This window comes from Agelaius phoeniceus, chromosome 6 (assembly GCF_051311805.1).
Source record: "Agelaius phoeniceus isolate bAgePho1 chromosome 6, bAgePho1.hap1, whole genome shotgun sequence".
NCBI classification, from domain to species: Eukaryota; Metazoa; Chordata; class Aves; order Passeriformes; family Icteridae; genus Agelaius; species Agelaius phoeniceus.
In genome coordinates, this window is record NC_135270.1 from 52777397 (window position 1) to 52791156 (window position 13760).

Below are 13760 nucleotides of genomic sequence, written 5' to 3' on the forward strand. Positions count from 1 at the left end.
GCACATCTGTGATGAAGTAAACACAGCAAGGAGCTTTTGCTAGTGACATAAATAGGATCAGATACGAAAGCTCTGGATTGTAATGTTCTTGGTACTTGAAAACATAAGCCAAGGAAAGACTTACACCATAGCTTGTAAGATTTGAATTTAAAACATAGAATTGAAGTAAATTAAAGAATGCACAATTTTTAAAAAAAATCCCACATATACTTTATTTAATAATTACACTGAAAATTTGGTTTATCTATAATCATCTAACAAATTTTTAGCATAAATGTCAGGTATTCATTTCATAAAGTCAACACATGATACATACATTAAAATGAGTTAAGATATGTATTCTAGGTAAGTGGGATGAAAATAACTTAAAGGTGATATCTCTCAGAGCTGGTACTTCTTAGAGCAGAATCAGCAAAACTGGCAAGATTACCAGGGTAAACATTATGATCAGTGTGAACAGCATGCACACTTCTTGACATATTTTGATTTTTTTCACTTGTTCTCTTGTGCACCTGTTATGATAGAGAGTCAAAGATAATCACTCTTTGCTCTGTGCCACAGAATGATTTGCATGGTCTCATTACCTCATCTTCTCTCCAGGCTCCTCACCTGTGTATAAGAAAAACAAGATATCAACAACTTGGTCAGCAGGGATTGAAATTAACTTACATGCCCAAGTGCAAACCAAAATCCTTCTTTGCTACTAAAAGACCTGATATTTGCCTAGGCTTTGCAGTTCACCCAGCATGTAGGATTGTATCTGCAACCATGGTGAATAACTTTTGCACTGTATTTGAGAATTCTAGATCTCAGTCAGGTATTGGTAGAAAAAACAGAAAAAAAATCCTCCTAAAGTTTCAGTCCAAGTGGTAAAATCAAAGTATACATAATACGCTGACTAGCTCCTATTCTTCAGAAAATGTAGTTTGGGCTGCTACTTTTTTGTAAGGATAAGAGAAACATCCTTAAATATTGCTCTTCAGAATATTTATTCAGGAAATGGGAAATCTAGGAGGAAGAGGAAATAGAAAAGAATATGAAGAATGATCAAATGCAAAAATACAAGATGGGTTAATGAGGACCCATGCAGAAATCCTGTAGAATAAGAACTAAGTCTCTAAGGCTGTTTTTTAATAAAACCTGGCAGAGAGAAGAGTGAATGCGATCAAAGTGATTTGTTGTTGCATGTACCTCCTGGATTCTCACAAAATCACCCTGCTTGGATAGCAGCTGGTGGAATGGGACCTGAAATCCTACCTCTGAGAACAATTCAATGGGCAGTTTTCACATTAAGAAACATGTAGTTCACAAGACTAACCAGCAGAGAGCAACACTATTTAAATTTGAACTGAGCATGATATCTTGACAACCTAATTATTACATTACTGTGCATAAAACTGTATAATGCAGCACGTTAAATGTAATGCTCTGTTACATTAGTCACAGCCACTCACTGCCAATGCATTCCAATGGAATGTCTAACCCAGAAAAACATGTATGCAAATCATCTGCATACTTGCTTTTAATTTGCATGATCTTGAGGGGTTCTTCTGAGGTTATGATGTATGGCAAACTTGCAAAATTAAACACAGATGTACTTTTATTTCACACACAAAATTTAACTGCAAAGCTTTAACAAGGAATTTGCACAATGAAATTATTCCCTCTAGCCACCAAAAGGGGTCAGATGGTTCAGAATGAATTCAGTTTGTGCAGGGTATATTGGCCAAATAAAAACCTTCTGGTTTATCTGCAAGTTTTTCTGTACATGTTGGTGGAAAAAGTTTACCATCTGCTTTACATGGCAGTCCTTGAAAATTCCTAGTCTGGATATACTCCAATCACTCACTTGTTGCTGCCACTGGACAACAGCTATAAAACTGTCTGCATAGTTCAGGTTGGAGCATTGGTGAGGTGATCTGCTGAGCTCAGTCACCCTGAGAGATGCCCTTCAGTCTAGGCAATGATTATTTTTTTTTTGCCCTTGTTTCTGTTTCTTTCAACTTCCTAAAGATGTAGGGACCAGCTTAAAATCCAGCTGTCAAGAATGGCAGAGTAACAGGCTTTCCCAGATGGTGGGAAAGCCTCATGTCTATCCCAGTCCACAGATTTATACTGGAAGATGATGTGTCTGCCAAAAAACATAGTTCCTTAATGCTGCCAGTGAGCAGAGCATCTCCACTGTTCTCAGCCTGGAAGATGTCTTGGAACAGTTCTCCAGTTGATAGTAAGAGAAACTGTAAGATGGCAGTGGATTCCTTGGCAAATGTGAAATAGGTTCTGAAGGGAGAAATCCTGAACTGTCTCAGCCATATAGTATCTTTATGTTTTTTTCCCACCTGCATAATTCTCCACTGAGGCTGAACCAAAAGGTTATCAAAAGTCACAGAATATCCCTTTCAATTATTTTAAGAAGAAATTAAATCTTTTGTCCTTAAACACATTCCTAAAAAGAACAAAAACTAAGGGGAAAGTGTTTAACTGACAGTGTAACATTAAACTTGTAAAGTTAAGTTGCTTACTGAGCATCTTACAGCAACATAGTGCATACAGTATATTGAAGCAGAGGCAGGCAACCAACTTTCTATGAAAATCTTTCTGTTTTGCCAAATTAAATGATTCGGTCTGTTTTCAGGCAGGTTCACCCACAAAGCATTCTTGTAGACTGTCTTGCAAAAAGGGATATTCAGAGTAAATTTTAATTAAATATTGCTAAATATTTCCAGAAGGTGAATGCAAAATTAACATAGAGATTTCACAGCAGCAGTCTGATCCAAGAAATTGTACTCAGCTAGTTAGGAAAAAGGAATTGTACCACATGTCAAGGCAAAATACTGGACATGTTACAAATTATGATATTTCTAAACAAATAGTGGACAGAAGATGTAGAGGTCAATCAGAGAAGTCATTTTGATTTTTTAGTAGGATTTACTTCCTAGAGTTTCTGGAAAAGTATGGAGATCTTTACAACACACAACCATGGAAATACCACTGAGTAAATAACCTGCTTCAAAAGATCCTCCAAGCTTGCCTGTACTGCTGAAATCACAGTGGAGATGATGTAACATACAGATTTAAAACAAGAATATGGGACTTTCAATATCAAGAAGTGTAACAGCACTGAGAGGAGGTAAAGAGGTACTTTTTCATTAGTTGGTTCTGTTCCTTTTTGGTTGTTTCCTAGTCTGCTTGTCCTGGCATGGTTGAACAGCGGGAGCCAACTGAATTTGGTTTCCACTCTGATCTAAAGTGTAGCAGACAATGCTTTCAGTACAAAGGGTGAGTGATGTCTCACACATTTGCATTTATCAAATTTTTTCAAATGTAGCAATTAATTGAAGTTTCATATAATGCCCGAAACCATCCTACCTTGTGTAAGCAAGGTATAGAAGACTATGAAAGCAGCTTTCTCTTAGAGCACTTAATGTGACATATCTTAAGTCATTCACTTCACTTGGACAGTAGTCAGTATATTGTCAGTATTCTTCCCCTATTACTACATACCACAGGAATTTATGTCACTGATGTCTATGGGGCTGGATACTTATGGGAAAGATGACAAGGCTCCAACTGGAAACTCAAGTCAAAAGGAATACTCCTCCGGGAGAACAGATGCAAGGGGACCCTCAGAAAGGATGGTCTTCTTGCAAGAGAAATTATGAATCCCATCTGAATTGGAAGGATTAGGGCAAAGAGCTAAAAGAATATGAGTTCATGAATAGAGGGACTGCATAAGAGGCAAAATACCCCTTTGTCTTCTGGAAAGGTTGCTCAATTCCATCATAAACTTTCTGGCACTATGACCAGCTAGAGGAAAATGCAAACTGAAGAGCATCTTTGCCATGTCTTGTAATATCTCCTCTTATGTTTTATCTTCTAATTTCTCTCAAGAGTATTATTTAAAGTAAAGAAGCAGAGACAAGGCAGGCCAGAAATTCATTTTTTGCCACATGGTGTGGTGTGCTTAGCACTCCCTCCTACTTGTGCCTGAGCACAGCCCTGTCCTGCTTGATAGCTGTGATGTGTTGGCTTAGAAGGTACAAATTGCTACAAGATCCAGTGGACTCAGTCTAGAGTGTATTTATTCCAACACCTTTGGGGCTGTCAAACATTAGGCTTGCATAACCACAAACAGGACAAAGGCATAGCCTCTCCAGCAGCCTACCTGTCTGTGCAGAAACAGCCAGCAAGATACAGGAATTGTGAGCTCTATTCCTCACATATTAACCTGATGCTGATACTGATTGGTCCTTTTCATGGTTTTTAACACCATCAAGATCTCCAGAACCATTCTGGGGGAAGATATTCTGGTCCCAACAGAGACATATAAGGAAATAACAGATCATGTCTCCCTAGACAATTTGGAAAAACCTCCACTGCATCTGTCATTGTCTTCTTGCAGCCAAGGTCAGCTGTGTCTGGAGTGCTGGCCTGGTGGCTGAGGGTGACAGTGTCTCATGATATCCTTTTTGCATGCTTTACAATTCAGCCTGCTCTATTTTCTATGTAATTATCTTTTTTGCCACTGATGCCTCTCTCAGTTGCTAGCTGGGATGAACTGGGGGTCAGCTGAGATAAACAAGGATATCCAGATGCAGAGGGAAGGGCTGCTGTAGTACTTTTCTTTCCAGGGGAAGGCATGAACATATCTTCAGTGAATACCTCACTACCTGTCAATCCTGACCAGTCTACAGAAGTTCTGGGTTTTTCTTTCACTACCTATTTCTAGGATCTTGCTCCTCCCTTTCAAAGACACCCACACATTAAACAGAAGGGCCATGACATGAAAATTAGATATGTAAAGAGGACTACAATAGTAAGACAAGCATACAGCAAAACTTCCCAGCTTCTAGAAAGCCAGAACCCAAAGGTTTCCTGATCCTGATGCAGTATTGTTGTGTAGCAATAAATGAATTATTCTTCCATGAACCTGTCTGGAAAGATTGCAAATGGATTTTCATGACTTGGAGGAGGCTCAGCTGTGTTTTGTTTTAGCACCACTGCTGAGCATGAGAAGAAGACATTCTGTAGTCTAATCTTATCTTCCTTATCATAACGTTTCAAATTTCTGAGTTATAGATGAGTAAATTCTTTGGGAAAATATTCCCAGTTGCACATTAAAGACAATTCTTTAGCTGTGAGCTTTGGTTTGGGAAAATCAATATCTAAGTGTCCATCATATGAACACATGCCCAGCAAGTTGCATGCAGAAGAGATACTAGGCACCACATGAATCCGTAGAAGGGTTAGAGGGCTGGTCTTCTGGAATTATGACTTTCAAGTTAAAAAACAAAGGCATCAATTTAAAAAGTGTACTTTTAACTAACTCTTTCAGAGATTGGCTTTAGAAAATATGGGAGTTCTGAAAGCTTTCCTTGGAAGATGGCATAATCCTCAGAATCATCCCAGTGAGCACATTGCCAACAAGTTATTTCAACACAGCTGCTAATCCATCATGTGTATTTTATGGGAAGAGTTTCCTCATATATCAGATCTGTTGGGCTGCAAGCTAGTTATAGTATGTTGTGTCTTCACCTGAATTTTTTGACTGGAATAAAGGATAAAAGCTATCAACCCTGTGTGTGCCAGGTTCTTGAATGACAGAGATAAAAATACAGTTTGGAAGCTGTTTATTGCTACATTATGCAGTCACTTTTGAAATAGTTAAAACTCCAAAACCCCAAATAAATAAGTTGGAATATCATTTGCTGAATAAAAGTTTCTAGATGTCTACCCACAAGGGCAAGAGAAGCCACTTTTTGTATTTGTTAAACAGAAAATGTGGCATTGCAAAGTCTATGAATTACATAGTGTTCCCCCTGAAAAATAGAATTGCATAATATGTTGTTTTACTACTGCACGTAGTAAAAAATCATTCTTAGGTCCCAAAGCCAGAAAAAACAACACATGAAAGGACAAACTGACTACAAGTTCACTGCTTTGGATATAAAAAGGTATCTGGCATGATGAAGTCTTTTTTAGTCCATGTGGTTTTCATTTGAATTGGTTCATGTAAGGTTCTTTCAAGAGGAGGAAAAAAATGCGATAAATCTCCTAAGGAATAGAGCTGTGCAGGCTTGGGAAACTCGCTGGGCAAGGCAGCTTCTTTTGTTCGCCAAATTCTAGGGGCACAAGAGCCTAATGAGAGCTTAATTAAAATTGATGTGAAAAAATTAAACACTTTAAAGTATTGTTTGGGGGCTTGCAGAACTCATGCCAGTGAAAGTTGATAATTTTGTGGGTTTGGAATTTAATTAAATTATTTTTTTTTTCCATCTACAGAGCTCTGTTGCTATCTCTTTCCTTTCCATCTAAGAAACAAACCAGAAAAACATTGGTAGGAAAGATCCCATTTTTCTCTTTTCCTCAGTTTCCCTGGGTCCAGGAGAGTGAGTATTTTAGTGTTCACGTCAGAGTTGAGACCTTCTTCTCCTTTCAAGACATTTTTCTACGTGGTCTTTTGCAGGCAAGCATGAAATCATTCTGTTTGAGCTCTGAGCATATGTGCATTCACGCTACGCATCCTTGGACAGAGCACTCTGCTGAGCACAAATTGCTATTTTCTGTCTTTCAGCAGGGGCTTTAGCTTGGGCTCGGCACTGTAAATGCAGTAACATGGCTTCCAGTTCAAGGCTGTCATACATCCAACTGGCTCAAGTCTTGGGCAGAAAAACTTGTATTCTGCCTGCAAAAGGCTATGTAGACATTCTCTGATACTCATTCACACTGAGCTTGATCTGATGCCTGCTGGAATCAGTGATAGTCTTTATACTTCAATAGGTTTTGCAATAAACTTCCTTCAATGCCTTGCAAGAAGTATTTATCACTCAGAACTTCTAGGGACTTCACTGGGCTCAGGATGCTCAATATCTAGGTGTGTTAGATTTTGCCATTTCGGTTCAGACATCCCTTTCACACAAAAATTGACACTTTTGTTCCAAGCAAATTTCCAGCTTGGTGACAGATTTAGTGAGCATGAGCAACATTCACCATTCCTCATCTCCAAGCTCTGCTTGGAGAACTTTGAACTCTGGCAAGTTCGTGGACAAGACTGGAGCTCACTTTGCTTGTAGCATTGCCTGATTAGAGCCTACTGTGCACCAGTGCAAAAAAGGGCTGGGAATCTGTGGTGTTACATCAACCCCATGAACTTGAATAGTAAGACTTTAAAGTTATGGTTTTAAAGGCAATATATAAGTGTATAACACTTTATAAGGTTGCTTGAAAGAGGAGTGGCACCAGAAATGAATGTATTTTTTAATGGAACAGTTTTCTCTAGGCCCTTAGAAGTGACATTCTCCGTAGGTATTTTAACAAAGTTTCAATGTCAGGTAATTAATTCTCTGCTTATTTTTGCATCAAAAATATTTACTCAAACCAGAACAGAAAATTTTAGTCTATTGGCAAATATTCTTTGGGGGTTGTTGATTTTTTTTTTTTTTTTTAATATGGCAAAAGAAGCTAAAATAAACAGGTTCTTTTGGGTTTTTTTTTAAATGTCATCTGGTTTTGGGAGGAAAACACTCACTTCCTGAAGTGGTTAATCTTGAAAACAGAATTTTGGGACCCCTCTCTTATAACTTTGTATTACAAACCAAGTAGAAAAACAACTATCTGAGTGATGGAGCAACATGGTCAGCTGTTTTTTTTGCTAAATTAAGCCTTTCTGTGAGCTAGGCCAGTGGATATCAGCTATCTCTGGATATGAATGCATTTGTGTCTCAGGGGAATATCATGGGTATTTTGATGAATAATCAAGCCTCTAGACAGCACAACAGAGACTATCTCTTACATATCGTTCCCAGGGAAACCAAACTGAAAGCAGAACTTTCCAAAGAGGAAGCAGCCATCACAAAACACTGACCAGCTGTAGGTGGATGTGCTCCACAGAAATACTTCTGGATTTTTATCTCCTTTTATCTATTTCTTAACAGTAAATAGATCTTTTAATGCCATTTCTCCTGCAGGTTAATTCAATTCACTAATAAAGAGCATCCTTTTCCAGCCACATCAATTTTACATTTGTATAAAGTCCAATGCAGTCTGTTCAGTAAACACAAAATTCTTTCCCTGGGCCTGAGAGGTATCAGGATAATGAACAGAAAACCCGGCAGGAAGAATTTGCCCAACTTAACTTTTGCAATGAAAAATGTCTTCAAATCACCTGTAACTAAGCAATAAACCTCAAGCACTGTAAATTCATGTATAAATTTGTTCTGTAGTACCATCCCTACCTCTATACCAAAGCTAGCTTCTTATATTATATGCACTCTTATCTGTGATATTTTCTTTTAGTAGTCTCATCAATACAGAAAACTTTTAAAGCCAAGTTATGGCACTATCAGAGTCAACCCAGAATCTTTTGATCAAATAATCAAATTAAATATCAAAAGGCAATTAAAATTAAAAATATTTCAGTCTACCTCCAGTTTTCAGTCAAGCATGATGAAAGCATTATTATTATTTTATTACCTTCCATTTTCTTGAATCCTGCCATATGGCTTGGGTCATGTGGATCCACAATTATTGAAGAAGGTTTAAATTAGATCAAAGCATCATTGAATTCAAAATGTTACTACTTTCTTTGAATTTCAGCAATACTGTTCCATGGGTTTCTTTCTGACCCACTGCCTTATAGTACAGCAAAGTCTCAGTTTGCACAACAGTTTTTACATCTACAAAGACATCAAGTACATCACAAAGAAATACTATTGCACTTAGATTTTTTCATATGCACTTATTTTTTTTTTCATATCCTATCAATTCTTTCCTTCATCTTCAATTAAATGTTCTTATTAGGAAGAGAACAGATCTTCCTTTTTTTGTAACCACAGTACTTGGTATCCTGGGATATAATGTGAACAGTATGCTGCTCTGGCTATAATTATTAATGATAGTTTTTTATTATGTAATTTATACCTTACACAACATTAAAAATCAGCATATTCCTGTGCCCAGAATATTTCTGATTTAGGAGGACATGTGGCACCAGTTGCACCTGGATGAAGTACAATAAAAAATAACAGAAGAGGGGCCTTAAGAGCTCAGTTACTGGTGGGTTGAATATGCCCTCCTCCTTCAGCCAGCCAGCTCAGCTGCCTGCAAAGCAAGCCAGATCCATGAGCTCCCAGAATTGTTAGGATGACAAGAAGATTTCCATCCACTGACCTGAAGCTCATATTGTACATTTAGATCAGCATTAGGAGGCTGAACTCCCCAACCTGTCCCCCACATATGGAGCAAATGGAAAAAAAACTGATTCCTTAAGAGGAATTCAAAGCAGGATGTGTCCTGAAACACTGCTTGAAAAGGTATTTTTGTGTCTCCAGTGATTTTAAGAGGAGTGAATGAAGCCTCCTAACTTGGACTTAGTAGTTAGATATTTTATGATGTGAGTACTGCAGTGGTACAGGGACAGGGTAGCTCCATTGTTTCTTTGAGGGCTCAGCCCATTTTTCTTCCATTAAACTTCCAAAATTTTTATAGCAAAAGCTGTGGTCTTTCTGCACCCTTTACATTTCCCAAAGCCCAGACATCCATCTGTAGAGCAGTAGAGAGATCAGACACCAAGAGAATACAGAAAAAGAAACCAAAGAGAAGAATGGAGAGACAAGTTGTGATGTTTGTGTGTGTGCCTCTGCCATGATGGTTTAAGTATGTTTTGGTGTTGGCATGTCTGTAGGAAGGAAAGGACAAAATAATTGCAAAAATGTATAACACAAAGATGATTGTGAGGGAATGTAATTAAAGGGATATGAGGCTGTGAGTGCTGATACAACACAGTGGAAAGGGAAAGGAAATCGGGGCATGGGAACATAATGGCTAATGAAGGATCTTAGAAGCTGAAGCCAAGAATTTAACTTCATAAAAAGTACATCAGGAGCCCAAGGATGTGCTCTCTTCAAGCAGACAAAAGCCAGACACAGTGGGGCTTGCTATGCAGCTTTGGGTCATTATTACATGTTGGTTCCATTATTTCTGTCTTCATCAAGTGTTATTAACTCATCATCACCACAGGCTGCCTTTTTGTCATATAAAGCTTTGTACTCTGAGCAAAATGTCATTCATTGCTCATAGCTTCCTCCAAGCAGAGGAGCAATACCTTTGTGACTGGAGGGGTAGTCCTGATATCTGAATTGCTGGAGCATGCTACAAAAGTGTGCCAGATCCTGCCAGGGAGCTGGTGCCTTTGTGGAGGAAAATAGAGCAACAACTCCGTATGTTAAACCTCTAAGATGCCTAAGTGTCTATGGCCAAAATTTTCTTCATTGACAAAAACTGCTAGGGTTTGGGATCCAAATAAAATACAGCTCATCTGAGCCTTAGTTTGGTTTAAAGTAAAAAGCCTATTTCATCCTTTATTTTTGAACAAAGTTATTACCAGGATTTTTTCAACACTAAAAGGAGGTTTCAGTGTCAGCTATATAGCTATCTAAATATTTAAAAAGGGTTACCAGACTCCATGGGTTGTCCTTCACAACTGATTCTTCAACATTTACAAGAGCTCTAACAGTTATTTTGACTGAGTTTCCATTCAGATGCACATTAGGAATGGTTTTAATCAAATTAACTAGGTGCCACTCATCAAATAAATATTTACAAATAGGTATTTTTTACCTGTGATTGGGGAGAAACATAGCAGACATTCCTAGAAAAATTTCCTGGCTAACTCTTTCTAATGCTTTTGTTTCTGGCCTTCATGATTAAGCAACTATTCAATGCTCGATAAGTCTCTGATGTCAATTCAACCCTTTTATACTTCAAATGGCTCTGGGCTTTGGTTTAGCTTGCAGCAGATTATTCTGTCTCTTGTATTGAGTTTAGCTCTCTGTGACTTCCTTGTAAAAGCAGGTATTTTCTTTGTGAATAAATTTTTCTTCTCTGAGATTCAGCTTTGTGCAAACAGGCACCGCTCAGAGGGGATGGTCTCTGGGTTTCTTCTCTCATCAACCCTGTACCAAACAGAGGCACCTTCTAGGACACTCATTTGTGCCCTGGGAAAGATGTGCAGTCCCTATTTGCTCAGTTTCTTCTCACTTTAACCAAAAGGCAAGGCAAGTTGCCTACTGCTCGTTGTAGTTTCTCTTTTCTTGACTTGTTGCCACACAAGTTTATCAGTAGACTGAGCAGAGCCTACTGTGAGACTCTGAGATGGTGACTTGTGTTCCCTGTCACAGAGGTGTAGCACCAGTTCACCCTCAGAAGATGTATGGCAGGAGTGTGATGTCCCTGTTCCAATGAGCCAGAGACAAAAATCTGCACAGCACATGACCAGAATCAGCCATTCTGCTCTGTTGTGCACTGCAAGATCTCTCACACTAGCTGGATGGGTGTCACAGCTGCAAACTGAGTGAGAAGTACCTGGGTTTGCCTCTGTCATGGAGCCATATACAGAATCTGACACAATCCCACAATCATGCCCAGCTCCCAAATGCATGGCTCCTATTAAAAATCTCCATCCCTTTCCTGAAACCCATTTATTTTAGGGAACATCTGTTATGCTGGTGTAACTGGAGGGCACGTTGTGCTGGTGTAAACAAGCCCAAGGGAAGTTTCATGCTGTCTTCCCACCATGTCCTCTTTGTTCTTCTCCCTTCCCATCCCAGTGACAGCTGTGTCCTGGGCAAAGCTTACCATTTCTGTGGAAAAGTGTGGTATTTTTAGCCTGATTTCCTAATAATATGAGAATTGTGAGATCATATCCTTCATGTGTTTGTGGAAAGGGCAGTTGTAGAAGTACCCTAGAGCCCTTGCCTTTCCTGGTAAAATTTTACCCTGTTTATCAGTCTCAAACATGCCAGAAGGTTGATGGTATATCTCCTGAGAAAAAAGAGCCATGAAAAGGAAAGCATGGTAGTAGCAGCACACCAAAGATTAGGCCTCAGGGTTTCTTTTCTCTCTTCTTTGTATCCATTATACAAAAGTATAAGAAACCTAACTCCTTCAATCCTGCTGCTAGTTGAATTACTTTTTTCTTTAAGGCACAGTATAAAAAGGGGTTATCTCACTGGACACTCTTTCCACTGGACACTTTCCCTCCGTACTGTGAAGGCCCAAGGTTTACACCCTTGCTTATATTTGGGGTTTGCTTTTTATTCTGTTTGCCTTGCTGTTACCACATCCACTGATGTTTGTGGTAGCAGAGATGACCTGAGAGCAGTTTCATCTGTAGGTCTCTATGTACAGCAGGACATCTGGCCATACACAGGAAACCCAACTTCCACTGATAGGTTTTGCAGTTTCTATCTAGAAAATATTAGTAAAAAAGAGCATCTATCAGGCCAAACAATTTTCACTGATACATGCTAAATAAAGAATATGTCAAAGAACCAGTAATGTTAACAATGAGTAATGGGCAATTCAGATATAATTAGGACTCCCAGCTCATTGGGTCTGACATCTTAATCTGACACTACCTCTTCAGCCTGTGAAGTTGTGCCCTACTAAGTGCCTAAATTTCAGTAAACTAAGCGTGGCCTGGAAGTTAAATTAAATATTCAATTGTCATGAAAGAAATGGCCTTGCTGCACACTGTAAATTCTGAGAAATTCCATTAATGTGTGTAAACAAAATGCTTAGGCTTCACACTATGAAAAACCCCAAAACCAGACAAGGGCAATGGGCAACTTGATCCCTTTGTAAAACTTTGTAATTTTGTAACCAATGCTTTTGCTTGTTGCAAAACTAAATTGACACAGAATTTAAATTTTAAAAGCATTGTAAAGACAATTTCCTGTTTTTTTTTTTTTCTTTTTGTCCTTAGTCTGAAGTTAACTTTAGGTTTGATCAACTCAGAGACATATTTGCTAGAAGCTACTGGCAAGAGTGATGAAACATTGTCATGAATTTTCATCTTGTTCCATTACATTCCATCAAAAATACTGAAAAGGTTATCCCTTTGTATTATGCTAGGATTCCTCAGACAGGCTATAGCATCTGCAAAAGGTTCTCAGTAAATATTGGTTTTATTTCCAAGTACAGTTTTGGAAGATAACAGTTACACAACTTTCCAAAGAGCAACAGCATCCCAGCAGCACAAATTTACAGCTTTTGGACCAGAGCTATGGCATATGGATCAGAACTGTTTGTGACTCAAACCACAGAGTAAGCTGATGCTTTCCTTAAAAAAAACAAAACAAAGGAGAGTTTTGCTCAGCACTGCTGGTAGAAAGGGGAAAAGCTGGCTATAAAAATGATATTACCTTACTGCCTGACAGTAATGTAGACTCTGGGAATTCAGGTAAGTAGGGAAAAATGCATTTAATAGAACATGAGTAGACCTGTTTTTGAAGCATCAGTTTCAGTTGGGGAGATAAGGGGCTATTGAAAAGCCTCCCTGTGCTGGGCAGTTTAGACCTGCTAGGGAAGACATGATTATACCATGCCTCTCTTAGACATCTGAACATTCTTCCTGAAGCCTTTTCTATTTGTTTCTGACATGAAATTTTACTTTGTTTGCCACAATAGGGTAGTCTATAGTCTACCTCCCATTAAGGTCCATAGGGAGACTTAATAGAAATGGGGTTGGCAAACATCCCTTGTCCATACTGCATTGTTTGAAATGGTTGCTCAACTTCCCATCTTTGACATTGTTTTTAAACATACAAGCTTTTTTAATGAAAGAAGTAAAGTCAAATGTCAGAACCATTAGATTTTCTTTCATCTTTCACGAGCACAAGTGAAACAGGATATAGCTCTAAAAAGTTGCAAAGACCTGTTAAATAGGAAGACTTCTTTATAAGGAAAGCTACAGAAAGTAG

The 13760-nt window shown here is 38.5% G+C and overlaps 1 long non-coding RNA gene across 1 annotated transcript in view; it reads right to left on the reverse strand.

Annotated features, from left to right (window-relative positions):
* Window positions 1-207: 207 nt before the first annotated feature.
* Window positions 208-13760, reverse strand: part of LOC143694418 (uncharacterized) — a 232274-nt gene continuing 218721 nt past the window's right edge. The window contains exon 6 of the long non-coding RNA XR_013182892.1: window positions 208-609. This is a non-coding gene — a long non-coding RNA (uncharacterized LOC143694418). The remainder of the gene's footprint in view (window positions 610-13760) is intronic.